Source organism: Bombus bifarius, unplaced genomic scaffold (genome assembly GCF_011952205.1).
Source record: "Bombus bifarius isolate JDL3187 unplaced genomic scaffold, Bbif_JDL3187 scf7180000009790, whole genome shotgun sequence".
Lineage (NCBI taxonomy): Eukaryota > Metazoa > Arthropoda > Insecta > Hymenoptera > Apidae > Bombus > Bombus bifarius.
In genome coordinates this window covers 428,681-440,851 of record NW_022885336.1, presented here as the reverse complement: position 1 = coordinate 440,851, position 12,171 = coordinate 428,681, and the positions used below count along the sequence as shown (strand labels likewise).

The window sequence follows — 12,171 nt, the reverse complement described above, 5'->3', positions numbered from 1 at the left end:
TTCTTCGTAATTTCAAAAATATTCCTCGTTATAAGATTAAAATACCGTTTCACTCAACAGTTATAACTTCTACGAAACTTCATTAACTATATCTTTGAACCTAACAAATCTTTCTATCTTTAGCCATTTTATATTAAAATGCTCCTTTATAGCCGCGAAGTATCGTTTAAATCAAAAAAAAAGTTCAAACTTTGAATTCAGAATATAAATGTGTCTTAGTAACTCATTAAAGGATTAAAAGTCCAATAGATAAAATTTTCGTTAAATCAGAAGATCAAGATAGGGAATAAATTTTGTTGTACATACTGATCGAAATAGTAATTGTTAATATTATCTTATGGAATGTATTCGTGCGGCTAATAATTTGCATCGTCGGTATACGAAAGGCATCCGGTTTCGTATCGCATTCCGAACGGTCCGACGTGATTAAAAAGTCGGAGACTGCAACCAACCACTTGCTTTCCAGCAGGATTCCAGGCGTCGAAGTGGGCTACTGAATAATTCAATGAACGCGTGTTAATTCCCATATACACGTCGAACCATCAGAGACATGCGAATGCTTCCGAAATTTTGAATTGTTAATCTGATCGCGCTGCTCAGTTTTGAATCATCCTTGTGGCCCACGCCATTAATTCTCCACATCATTCCTGGAAATTTCCTGGCTGATTGAAGATAAACAAGTCGTTTGGTAGCTCCTGTATCCATCAAATCAATGTTCAATTCTCGAGTTCAATTTTTACGCGTTTTCTCAATTTTCAAAATACGATATTTAAGAATAATTACTAGTGAACTTTCATAAATCGTGAGCTACGGCTATTAACGAATAAGATCTTTTGCACAGATTTAACGGGTTTAAAATAATTGAAATGTTACGTGTCAGTTTTACATAAATGGATTATCAGGTCACTGCTATTTGACGCAAATTTCGAGAATTCCGAAGAAGAAATTCGTACTTTATAATTTCTAATTTATTATTACAATATTATTTATTTTATTTCTGTTATAAATCGCGATCACGTTGCTACAGAAAAAGGGAAAGAAATAACCATAAAAATAAAGAGTAATTTGTAGAAAAGAATTGGACGAAAAATATATTTACATATCGATCATTCGAGTATAATTGAACCGATAGGTGCAGTAAAGATGTAAAGTCACCGCACGATCTTTTAGTTCGATACGTTCTATTATATTCAAAGGCGGTATCGTCGAGAAGTTCCATTCCAATGTCTCTTAAACATTCAAGGAAATATAAAATTTTGAAATATAATAATAGCTTTATGAAACTCTATTAGATAAATGTATTATGCGGATCAAAAAATTATTGGATAAAGGAATCTTATATTATTCTTTATATCTTCGTTACATTATTATATCGTTATAAATGTTGTTAGGAAGAAATGTTATTTCTTTTTATGTTTTTATATCGCAACATTTTGTAGTTTTATTGCTATAAATAAAATATTACTAAACGTATTAGTGTTATTTTTGAACGGAAAAGCAATGATAAAAAAAAAGGTTGCAGCTAAAAACTGTGTGAATCGCAGTTTTTATTTCGCATGGTATCACAGTATCATGATTTTGTTACGTGTATTTTACATGAAACTAAATATCAAAACGCGTGTACTCTGTTATTCCTAAAAATTCCACAAGCAGTGATCCCCAAACATTTAGACGATATCATTTTCTATGGTTTCATCCTGCTTTCTTATATGTTGTAATTAGTTTCTTCCATTCGTCTTTCTATTTCTCCCATTTATCAAATTCAATTTACGTTCAAAGGATAATATTCCAGCTTCTTCTTCAATATTGTTCTCTTTCGTTAAAATCCATCTATCATTTTTCCATCTTTCGTAACATGTTGAGATATTTGAAGATCTCCGTGTTTTTAACTGTTGAAGTAAATTTGTATTTAAGCTACGGATGTTTATGCATTTATGGGAAATTTGAAAGTACACAGCCATTCAGAATGTATAAAATACCAGTTCAAAGCAAATGCTGACTCTAATAATTAATAAACAAAACAAACCTCCATTTAAATTTAATTTCATTACGGATTTCAGTAAAAGCATGAACTCGCACAACAGCCGCGAATAATATTTCAAATCGAACAAAGAAGAACGAAGATGGCAGAAAGAAAATGGCAAAACTTCAGCTTTCTACAGCTTCAAAATAGCAAATAGAACGTTTTAATTAAGTATTCTTTCGACCCTGTTTCCTCGTAATTAGTTTCTTCCAAGCGCGCTCTTTTTCCACCTATCGTCTAACTACTCGTTCAAAGAACGATATTCTGCACCAGTTTCTTCAACCTGCTAAGCTAACCGAACCTGTTCAAAGAAGATCTTCGCTCGAGACCATCGGCGAAAAGTGTATCCCAAAAAACCGCTCACGCCGATCCACCGTCCCATCTAAATTCACTTGCTCTATCTCGTTATCCCTCTCCTTTAACCGCAGTCCACTAACCTATTTCTAAAAACCGTTCCCGCAAGAAGAAATTTAATATCTTGGTTCGCGAAAACGATTATCTCTTCGTCTGATACCGAGGAGTCTGCTGTGGAAGAGGCGCACGACTGGTGCAAACCGCGGCGAAGTTTACTGCGTTCTCGGCCAGGATAAATTCAGTGGCCGTTAAGTTGACAAAAGTGGAAGCGAGCGTGGCGTGGCAAATAATGGGCACCAGCCAGGTCCATGGGAATGGATCCGCCAAGACGCGACAAACGCTCGAAACACAGCAAAACAAACAAGTTTCGGGCGCGGAACGCCGCGCGCAGGGCTTGAAATTGCGCTCGGCTCGCGGAAATGACGGTCTACGCGGGGATGGAAGGTTGAATCGTAGAAAGAACGGAAGCAAAAGCGGTACACGGATTTTCTTCGCTAGGATTGGTATTCTCGTATTTCGATGTAATTTCCTGGATAAGGATACCACGAACCGTGTCGAAACACCCTGCGTTCTCATATTAAACGCGACTCAGCGAAAACAAGGGGATAGAGAATGGGGTTTAGGATAACGAAACCGTACGGCTGATTGGTTATAACAAGTGATTGATGCCATTACCGAATCTGCCTGCGCTCGCCGTATCCCGTTCCACGAATTATCCTATGCACATCGTACACATTGTTCGGACATTAGTGAATTGCTGTTTGCTAGGCGACGTATCGGTGTCTGATAGAAGGGAACTCGTTGGCTCTACCAACGATTCCGCACTTTGAGGTTATCGTCTCATTAGCATATCGAGCATTCCCGTAATCTCGCTCTGATTACGAGGCAAAGATACAGCGCCGATCTCTCGCCGTGCGTAATTAATCATTTGTCATATTAATTTCATCCAATTAAATGGAATGTATGGAAGAAAATTACTCATCTCACGTCTTTGTTTCATTTCTAGCTGCGGATGTTTTTCTTTTTGTTCGGTAGCTGTGTATTTTTTGTGGGGGAAAATACGTTGCCTCATTTTCAGTCCGGCCGAGTGAGAATGATTTTCATTTATTCGGTATTATTCATACAGAAACGTTGAATATTCAGCGCAGCTTTCGAGAATAAAAATGAAGATCCAATAATAGGGCGGAGGCGTAAAAGACCGGCCTGGAAATTCTATGATAAATTTTCTATATAAACTTCCGGTGTAAGTAAACGAAGATCATTTTGGATTATGCTGCAACCTCCCGTGCTTCCCCCCCCCTCTCTCTTTCTCTCTCTAGGGAGGACAGCTGGATTAATCGAGCATGCTAATGTACCGAAGTTGAGCCAGCCGAGTGTTTGAAAAGCGCAATATGCAGGAATATATTAGCGAACTTAGTATGTCGTAAACCAGCTTTATAACCTGAATCATATCCGAAAAAGGTTAGCTATGTGTACGATAGGATAAGATGATCGTATCATATTGCAAGGTTTTTCAATTCCTCAGATGCATTTTAAGAATGAAGGCGGTAAAGTATTACTTTCGATCCTTTTGGTTTTCAATGGATTGCTTTTGAGGCCGCGCATCAAGTAGTAGTACCTTATGTTTGCAGTCTGAATACTTACATTTCTCTTTCTTTACAGACACTGTAAAGAAATAAGAAATTAACAAAAGCGTATTACGAGCGATGGAGTTACAATTTATGACATACATAATTCTAGTAAACTGGAAGCAAACGTTCAATTTTCTAATTTCAAGAGAGGTACAGCTCATTTACATTTTCCTTCCTGTATCAGCGATAAATTTTAATATCCGTGTTATTACCTTCCTTATTTCATATGTCATTTTTTTTAACTTCGTACGTTTTTTTCAATGTTCCTATGAGTTAGATTGACATTTTTAGCAGACTCTGCTGAATTCGTCTAGAATTTTCACAGCCAATGACTTAAACCGAGGATTTCCGAATACCAACGTACAATAGTCAACTATTGCGGATAACTTTCACAAAATCTCTGTATTCGATTTATCGATTCGTTACGTCATTCGTTACCTATTTCGTTACGTTGTTTGAATCATTATCCCTGTACTTTGAATCGTTATTTTGCACGAATATAACATTTTGATCGATTCATCGTTTGCTTGATGTTTCGAGCCAATTATCAGGTTTTATGTTGGATAATACCGATGAATGTGGTTGTACGGTTGCGTGTATTCACCGGTGGAGAACGAGATTTACTTCTAACGCATATCGACGATCGTATCATCAAAAGGACGAAATAGAAATTAGATTTTCCATTGTTCGAGAGAGAAAGGGAAGAAAGATTTTTATTCGCGAGGCCATTAGTTTATCAGTAAGCGAAATGTCAGTTCAATAACAGTTAGTATACGCGAAAAACCTCAAAATTGGATTACTCGAGGATTCGAAAGGTGCAACACGCGCTAGTATTTGATAACGTTGAAATATGGAGGGCTTCGGTTTCGCAGTGACACGCATTAAAAAAAGCTAAAGCAGAATTATTTGACAAGTTGAAAAATGCAACGCGTAACGCGCGATACCGTTTTTCCAGTTGAGTGCATTCAAAACCGGAAACTATACCATTTCCCTATTTCCACGTAACGTTGCCTGCTCTCTAGCGTATAAATTTTCCCGTTTATCAACTAAACGCCTAACGATATCGAATTTGTGCGTTATTGAATAGCGCTCCGGTTGCCAGGAGTAACGTCAGACAAATTCTCTCTTTGGAATCGAAGAAGCTTGTTAAGTGCACGAGAAGAAGTACCTTTATCCGTACAGTCGTCATATTTTATCACTCGCTTCGCATCAAGTCAACAATGCTATCTGTTTCTATCAATATATTTTTTACTCCCACGTTTTATAATTTAATCACAGATGTGCAAGAAAATACAAATTTAATTGAAATTAAAAACAAAAGAAGTAGAGTTCTTCTAATCGCCTTTGGTAATCGATTGCAAGATGTTAGAATACTTTCTGAAATTAATAATGTTTTCTATTGCAAGATCGCGTGGATTGTATAAAAAAGTATTCAAAGTAAATTACTCTATCCATCTTCATCGAGAGATTAGAAGATGGCAAAATACTTTTTGAAGTTAATAATGTTCCCTATTTCGAGTTCGAAACTGAAAAAATGAAGTTTCTTCGGTAAAAGATTAAAAAATGATAAAAATTCTTTCCAAAGCCGATGAAGTTCTCTACTTTGAATTTGCATGCGTTGCAGAAAAGATTTACAAAAAACACGTACTATTCTTGTGCTCCTTTTCAGCGAACAATTACAGAATGGTAAAATACTTTTTCAAATTAATGCTAAAACTACTTATATTTCAAGTTCCCATAAATTGTATAAAAGACGATAAAATGTAGAATTCATCTAGCCGTTTTCAATGAGCGATCAAAGGATGGGAAAATACTTTTCTGCTTGGAGTTTGCGTGAAACGTATCAAAAATTCACTCGATCAACTAAAACTTTCCCGGGTTATGTACTTCCAATCTGTATTTTTCCCAGCACTTAGCTTTTCTACGGAGGCAAGCATACGAACATCCATCTTCAGACTCAGAATTAACCTTTCCGACTTTTAACTTCTACAGAATATTGACACTGAACTTGAAGTCCTCGAATTACTCGATTCTCCTACGCTTCAACTTCCAATTGGCGAATGCGCCAGGTCCAACTGGCTTCCAGCTTTTACCGATCAACCCACAATGGAATCCACTGTATTCTTACTTTCCTAGCTCAAGCGATCGTCTTCCAGAACATAGTCTGTACGTTTGAATTGTTTCCTAGTTATTCCTGTTACCCGTTAGATCGTCTGATGGTTGTCACCGGTTTCCCGGTTAAACATCCGGGACGTCGACGGTTTGATAGTCTGCGATAATAGCGGCAGTTCCTTGGAAGACCACGTCAGATTCTTGTTACGCGTTTATTTCGCGTTAACGCTAGAGCTATCGATCTCCATAGCGTGTGTGTAAATGTATTATATATATTTAATAAGAATTGTTGAAATACATTGAAAATAAATAAATATATGAAATGATATTTTTGCCTCAAAAAGAGAAAACATTAATATTACCAATAACGTTTGCATATTTTCAATACTTAATTATAGAAACAACAAATTTGCTACTAGTCATTCTGACTGGTTTTGTTAGTTTCGATGCTAAATCTATAATGTAATAGCTATTTACCTACGGTCTACAGCTGAATATACAATTGATATATTCGGTCGATTGTAATTATAATTACATTGCGGATGTTTATGCATTTAAATAAATTCAAATATGCAAAAACACGGCGAATATATTACACGACACGTAAAAATATACATGTAAAATATGCAGATTATAGCATTTGTTCTGATACTTATTGCTTTATTCTCTTTATTAACACCATTCCATTGTTCTATTTCGATGACACACATCTTCGTGTATCTTCTATTTCTCTAATTATCTCTATGAAAATATAAATTTGCATAAACACCCGCAGTCTAACGACAATTAAAATGCAACGACGAAAATAAACATACAGGAAAAATATAACGCTATTTTTACAATGCCGGTCCGCTATCGACTGAACATCCTTATTTTCTCATCCTAAATGACCATCTTTCAGAAATCGAACTATTTGTTCCTTGGTTATTTTAGTCGGATCATCTGACGATCGTAGCCAGGTTCCCGATTAAACATCCGGAGCATGGAGGCTCAACAGTCGCGTTAATATCGGGCGGTTCGTCGGTCGGTCGCAACGTCACGCCAGACGCTCGATGTCACGCGACTCTTTCGTTTTCAATGGTCAGGATCGATCAAACATCGCGATCGCGGCGCAACGTCGAGGTGTATTGCCTGGCGGCGAAGGCTCGGACACACCTGCGTTTGCCACGTAGACAATATTTCCTTTGTGGCACGCCAAACACACACGTCCCTGAAGTCACACGCGACCAGCCCGCCAACAGTGTCACCAACGCTCGCGAACACAAGAGAACCTGTGTGCATCGAGGATGTATTGTCGCGGTGCCAAGCGCAGGTGTGCAACTTTTTCGACTGGTATCGTCCAGCCGGTAAAAGTGCAGGTGAATTATGACATCGAGGAAGCTAGGTTCCGGGGTCACCGTTCGTTCTACGATACTTTCGGTCTGCGTGTACATCGTGCTTCTAAATTCATAGCAGAGTTATTTTAGTTAGAAGGATATTGAAATTTGACAAAATTCGATTACGAATACATATAAAGCGATCTATATTCGAATACGAGAATTAATATTTTCATATTTAATATTTTTATAATAATTCATATTTTCGAGGATATAATTACTTTGCATATTTTATATATTTTTTTATATTTTAATATGCATTTTTTCCAAATTCGTACTTTCTTAAGTGGATAAAAATCCGTGATGGATAAATAACGAAACGCAGTGACTTAAGAAAGTATTTGTACACTTGTGGTCAGACCTTTACGAATATGTCATGTATGTTGTACGAAACAGTTCGAAATTTCATTAGCACCGTAATGAGATCCGACTATCGCGATTATTGATTACGTTGGCAAAGTTTGAAACAACCCTGAGGTTACAAGATATTCGGTGCAAGTATACATTTCGTGGAAGTCATCAAAATATTTAAGCTTGAGGTTTAATCGTTCGTTATATTAATATATCTCAACATTCTACGGGAATATCTCTAGCTATTCATGTTGTGTAATACACTTTTTTTCTAAACATACGTTCAATGTAATAATCGTTTAACCTGCGTATACATTTTAAGTTTCAGTGTCAATGAAAGTTGAAAATGTTGTATAATGTTTTATATGTTTGTTGTATAAAAGTTTTATATGGTGAATGTACAAATACTTTCGTGAGTTAACGTATATGTATTTGACTAATTCTCAGCTGAACAGGAATGGATAACTGGCGGTTATTCTAGCGACGGAAACACACAACGTCGAAAATGCGGAACAAAATTTGTGTCGCTTGAAGTCTCGCTTTCGAGAAAATTGAATTTGAAAATTTGCCGAGTACGCGCGTACCGGGCTAATTCTTGACTAAACACGTGCAAATTTTATTTCCCTAAAACCAGGCTTTAAACGAACAAATTTCGTTCTACATTCTCCACTTATTTTCGCACGCAGAATAAATTTCTCTCAATTGTTTACTTTCTGTCTTGACGCGAATTATACACACGTATACTTGACAGCCTTCGAAACTTGATTTCCTCGAAAACGAAGCTTCCGACGTAACTCTGTTATCCATGATTTTCGTCTTGTTTCGAGTCGTAGAACCTCTCTGACTTTGCTTCTATGACCTGTTTGCGACCACGATGTAGATTCAGACCACCGACATATAGGGAGAAAAAGCGAAAATAAAAGAGAAAGGCAGGTCGATTTTGAGCGTAACATATATCGGATTGTAAAAACTCAGGCGAAAAAAAAGGGACGATATCTGCCACGCAGATATAGATCGTTCGGCTGCGTTTTTCAGCGGGTCCATTGAAACGAAAGTTTCGCGATTATACGAAGACACAAAGGAGTTTGCTTTACAGTTTGATATGCTCTGGCTGTTGGATAAATCCGAGTATTTTCGCAGCTAGTCCACTGCAAGTTTCCCTTGTTCTCTGTCGCCTTCTATATCTGTCTATCTATCCCGCTTCCTCCCGGTTCTGTGTGTTCTGGTCTGTTTACAGACACCGTGACCGATGTTTCTCCGTGAAAATCCCAGGGCAAGTTTCGTCCGCAATTGCCGATGGCCCCGGATTTCGAATCCTTCCACGGTGAAACCTAATGAATTAGTTAAACTCGCTTGCATACGGTATATTCAGGTTGTTATACTGTTCCTTGTCTTCTTCGTAAATTGTAAACGTGCGATAGGATGGTTGAGAAAATAGTTCCGGTGGTTTCTGTGGCGAATACTCTGGATATAGTGAAATTCCATTTAATTCGAAGAAATAATCGAAGTTCTCTCGTTGCTTTAAATTAACGATATCGTACGTTATTTGTTGGTTTAATAAAGCAACAGGGACAATTTATAAGGAATTTTGTACGAGGAATTCACGGAGGAAAAGTGGCGCAACCGATAAAATCTTTAATTTCGGAGAACCATGGATAAAGTCAAACGATAGTAATCTGATAGAGAAATCTTATATATTAAAACACATTGTTTTAATTATTAAAGTATGTCGCTCGTAAATTTCACATTTATCTCATTTTGGAGGAAATGTAGTTGTAAAAATTTAATTTCCCATAAATGCGAGAACATCCGCAATCTACTAATTAGAGATTACATAGCCTCATCGAGGTAGTCTGGTCTTTGTGTGAAAATCAATAAAATAGTCACGATCGAGAAACTATCATACAAAGTGTAGGCAAGTGTTGAAAATTCTAATCGGGAAACGAAAGAATTAATAAAAATTTATTCTACATTATCAAACAAGCTGTCATCAACCGTCAGCAATTTTCGACACGGTTACTCGTTTCGTGTTGCTACAACAATATACACGAACATTAGAAATTATATCAGTTATAAATAGAAGATTATATCGGTATTACTTATTGTACGAGTCTACGTGAAAGTCGGGCGCGAGTTATTATATTATCAAAGAAACATCAAACGCGAATTCTGAAGAGTAAAATCGATCCAGCATACTTAAAGTGCACAATAATAACTACATCGGCATTTGGAATCGTTTTGAAAAGCGTAAGGTAAATTCAATTACGCAAATTGATCCGCCGAATTGTAGTCATTTGACGTGGAGTCGAAAGGAAGGGCACAATAGCCCCTTTATCCTCTTTCCATTTATTGTGATTCTCGGCGATCAATCGAACCGGCAATAATGACCGTGCCACCACCGAACTCCCGTGTATTTAATTTAATGGTATTCGTGGGTTATACGAAAGGCGTAACTGGAAGCAAAGTGGTTGAAAATCGCGGAGAATCCAAGGCAAGAGTAGGGAAAAAAGAGAAAAAAGGGAAGAGGCAAACACTTGCGTGCGCCTGCGGTATTGATTTCACGCAACGGGCCACGCGAACTCTGCGCTGTTTCAGGTCAACGATACAAGTGCTCTTTTGAGTGAACGGAAAGCTGCAAGGAAATCTCTAAGGAATATAATATCGATGTTATTGCAGATATGCAGATAGACATTTTATTATTTGCGTTATACCATTTAGTTGAGATCCTAGTTCATCTACTAGGAACTTTCTAATAACCCAACGTTTTATTGGCAATTCCGTTTTTCTCAGTCAATTTATGGTACTTGGTGCTTAACGCTGCGGTTATGAAAGTCAGTACAATGTATTTTCCTAACATCTTTCTCTCCTCTGTTTTTAAATAGATTTCTACGTAGCTTTCATGTAGTACTTTACTGCATCGTTCTTAATAGGTTAGTTAAGCTTTGCTAAAGCTCGCTAAGATTTTTTGTCGGGCAAGTATATTGAATGATATAGAAATTATTTTCACTAAGTATACGATGTTTTAAAGAAACAATGTGCTAAAACTTATTAATTAGGTCAGCCTTAATCAAAAGCTTCTATAATCATGGATTTTTAAATTAACGAAGAAAAATCAATTTCCATTAAAATTGTTTTAGTCTTTGCACATTTTAAAATGATATAATTTATTACTGAGAGAGATAAAATGACAGGTAAAAAGGTGACCTATCACCTTTAAATCAAAAACCTATCAACTTCGGAAGATTACCAACGTAATGGCTTAAAGTTTTGTTAAAAAAAAAAAAAAAAATTTCATCTGCAGCAATCTAATAATAATAATACAATTATACTACAGGATATGTTTGAAATGCTCCGAGCGAATAAAAGTACATTTATTAAAGTACCTGTGCGGATCTGGGGTTTTGTTGTTTGCCCTGTAAGGTTGTTGCAAGCAACTCGCGGCACTGTGTGAATCCAAGCTAAAACACAAAGTATGCGCAATGGTAGCCGGAGAAATGTACGGGCGTCAGGGTTGAACTATTGCAAAGTGGCTGCTTTGTACTCAGGTGTTCGAAGCACGCTCTGAAAAGGAATACCAATATGGCTATCGTCTGAACGCTGAGCAACGGAATACTGGCTAAGACCTTTCAAGGATAGATGAAATGTGTTTATGCTGTGTAGCAAGGGCCAAAGAGTTTGGTCGTTTCTTGTGAATCACGTTAGGAACGAAACTCGCCTATATTTTTACGTTTCTCGTCTTTACATTATTCTCTTGTTTTTTTTCAATTTATATTCGATACGACAGGGAAATATAAATTTTCATATAAAAATCTTTGAAACTTACAGTTCACACACTTTTAGATTTATTACTTTTTCAGATATTTGCCTTCTATACTGTATGGTGTTTCAGGATGGATGAATTCTATATGCAAAAACAAATACAAATAAAAGGAACAAAACTCTTTCGCTTGAGGCCTTGTTTTCAATAAAATTGAGTTTGAAGAGTATACGTTCACTTGGTCAACTCCTGACTGAATAAGACTTATTATTGTAACAGCAGGTTATTCTAAAAGTAAAAACAAGTCGAGAACGTAGAATACAATTTTTTTCCTTTGAGGTTTCGTTTTCGAGAAAATCCAGATATTGACAGCCACGCTGAACCCGTTCGACCGAAAGTTATTCGAGTGTGTGTGTGCACGACGAATTTTCAGACTCGATTCTCTCGGAAACAAAGCCCTGAATGAGAAAATTTTGTTCTTTCTTTTCATTTTTGCTTACACGATATCAACTCAACCATTTTGAAACTCTATACAGACATTCACAAAGTTACATCGAACAAATGGAA

General features: G+C 36.8%; 1 protein-coding gene across 6 annotated transcripts in view; it reads right to left on the bottom strand.

Moving 5' to 3' along the window:
* Positions 1 to 12,171, bottom strand: part of LOC117215733 (hemicentin-1) — a 110,257-nt gene that overhangs the window by 49,508 nt on the left and 48,578 nt on the right. Inside the window, exon 1 of one of the 6 annotated variants that reach the window (XM_033462164.1) lies at positions 11,231 to 11,249. The exons of the other annotated variants lie outside the window; for them this stretch is intronic. The gene's annotated coding sequence lies outside the window, so the exon portion shown is untranslated. Of the gene's footprint in view, positions 1 to 11,230; positions 11,250 to 12,171 lie in introns of those variants that run through there. 6 annotated transcript variants of the gene reach the window in all.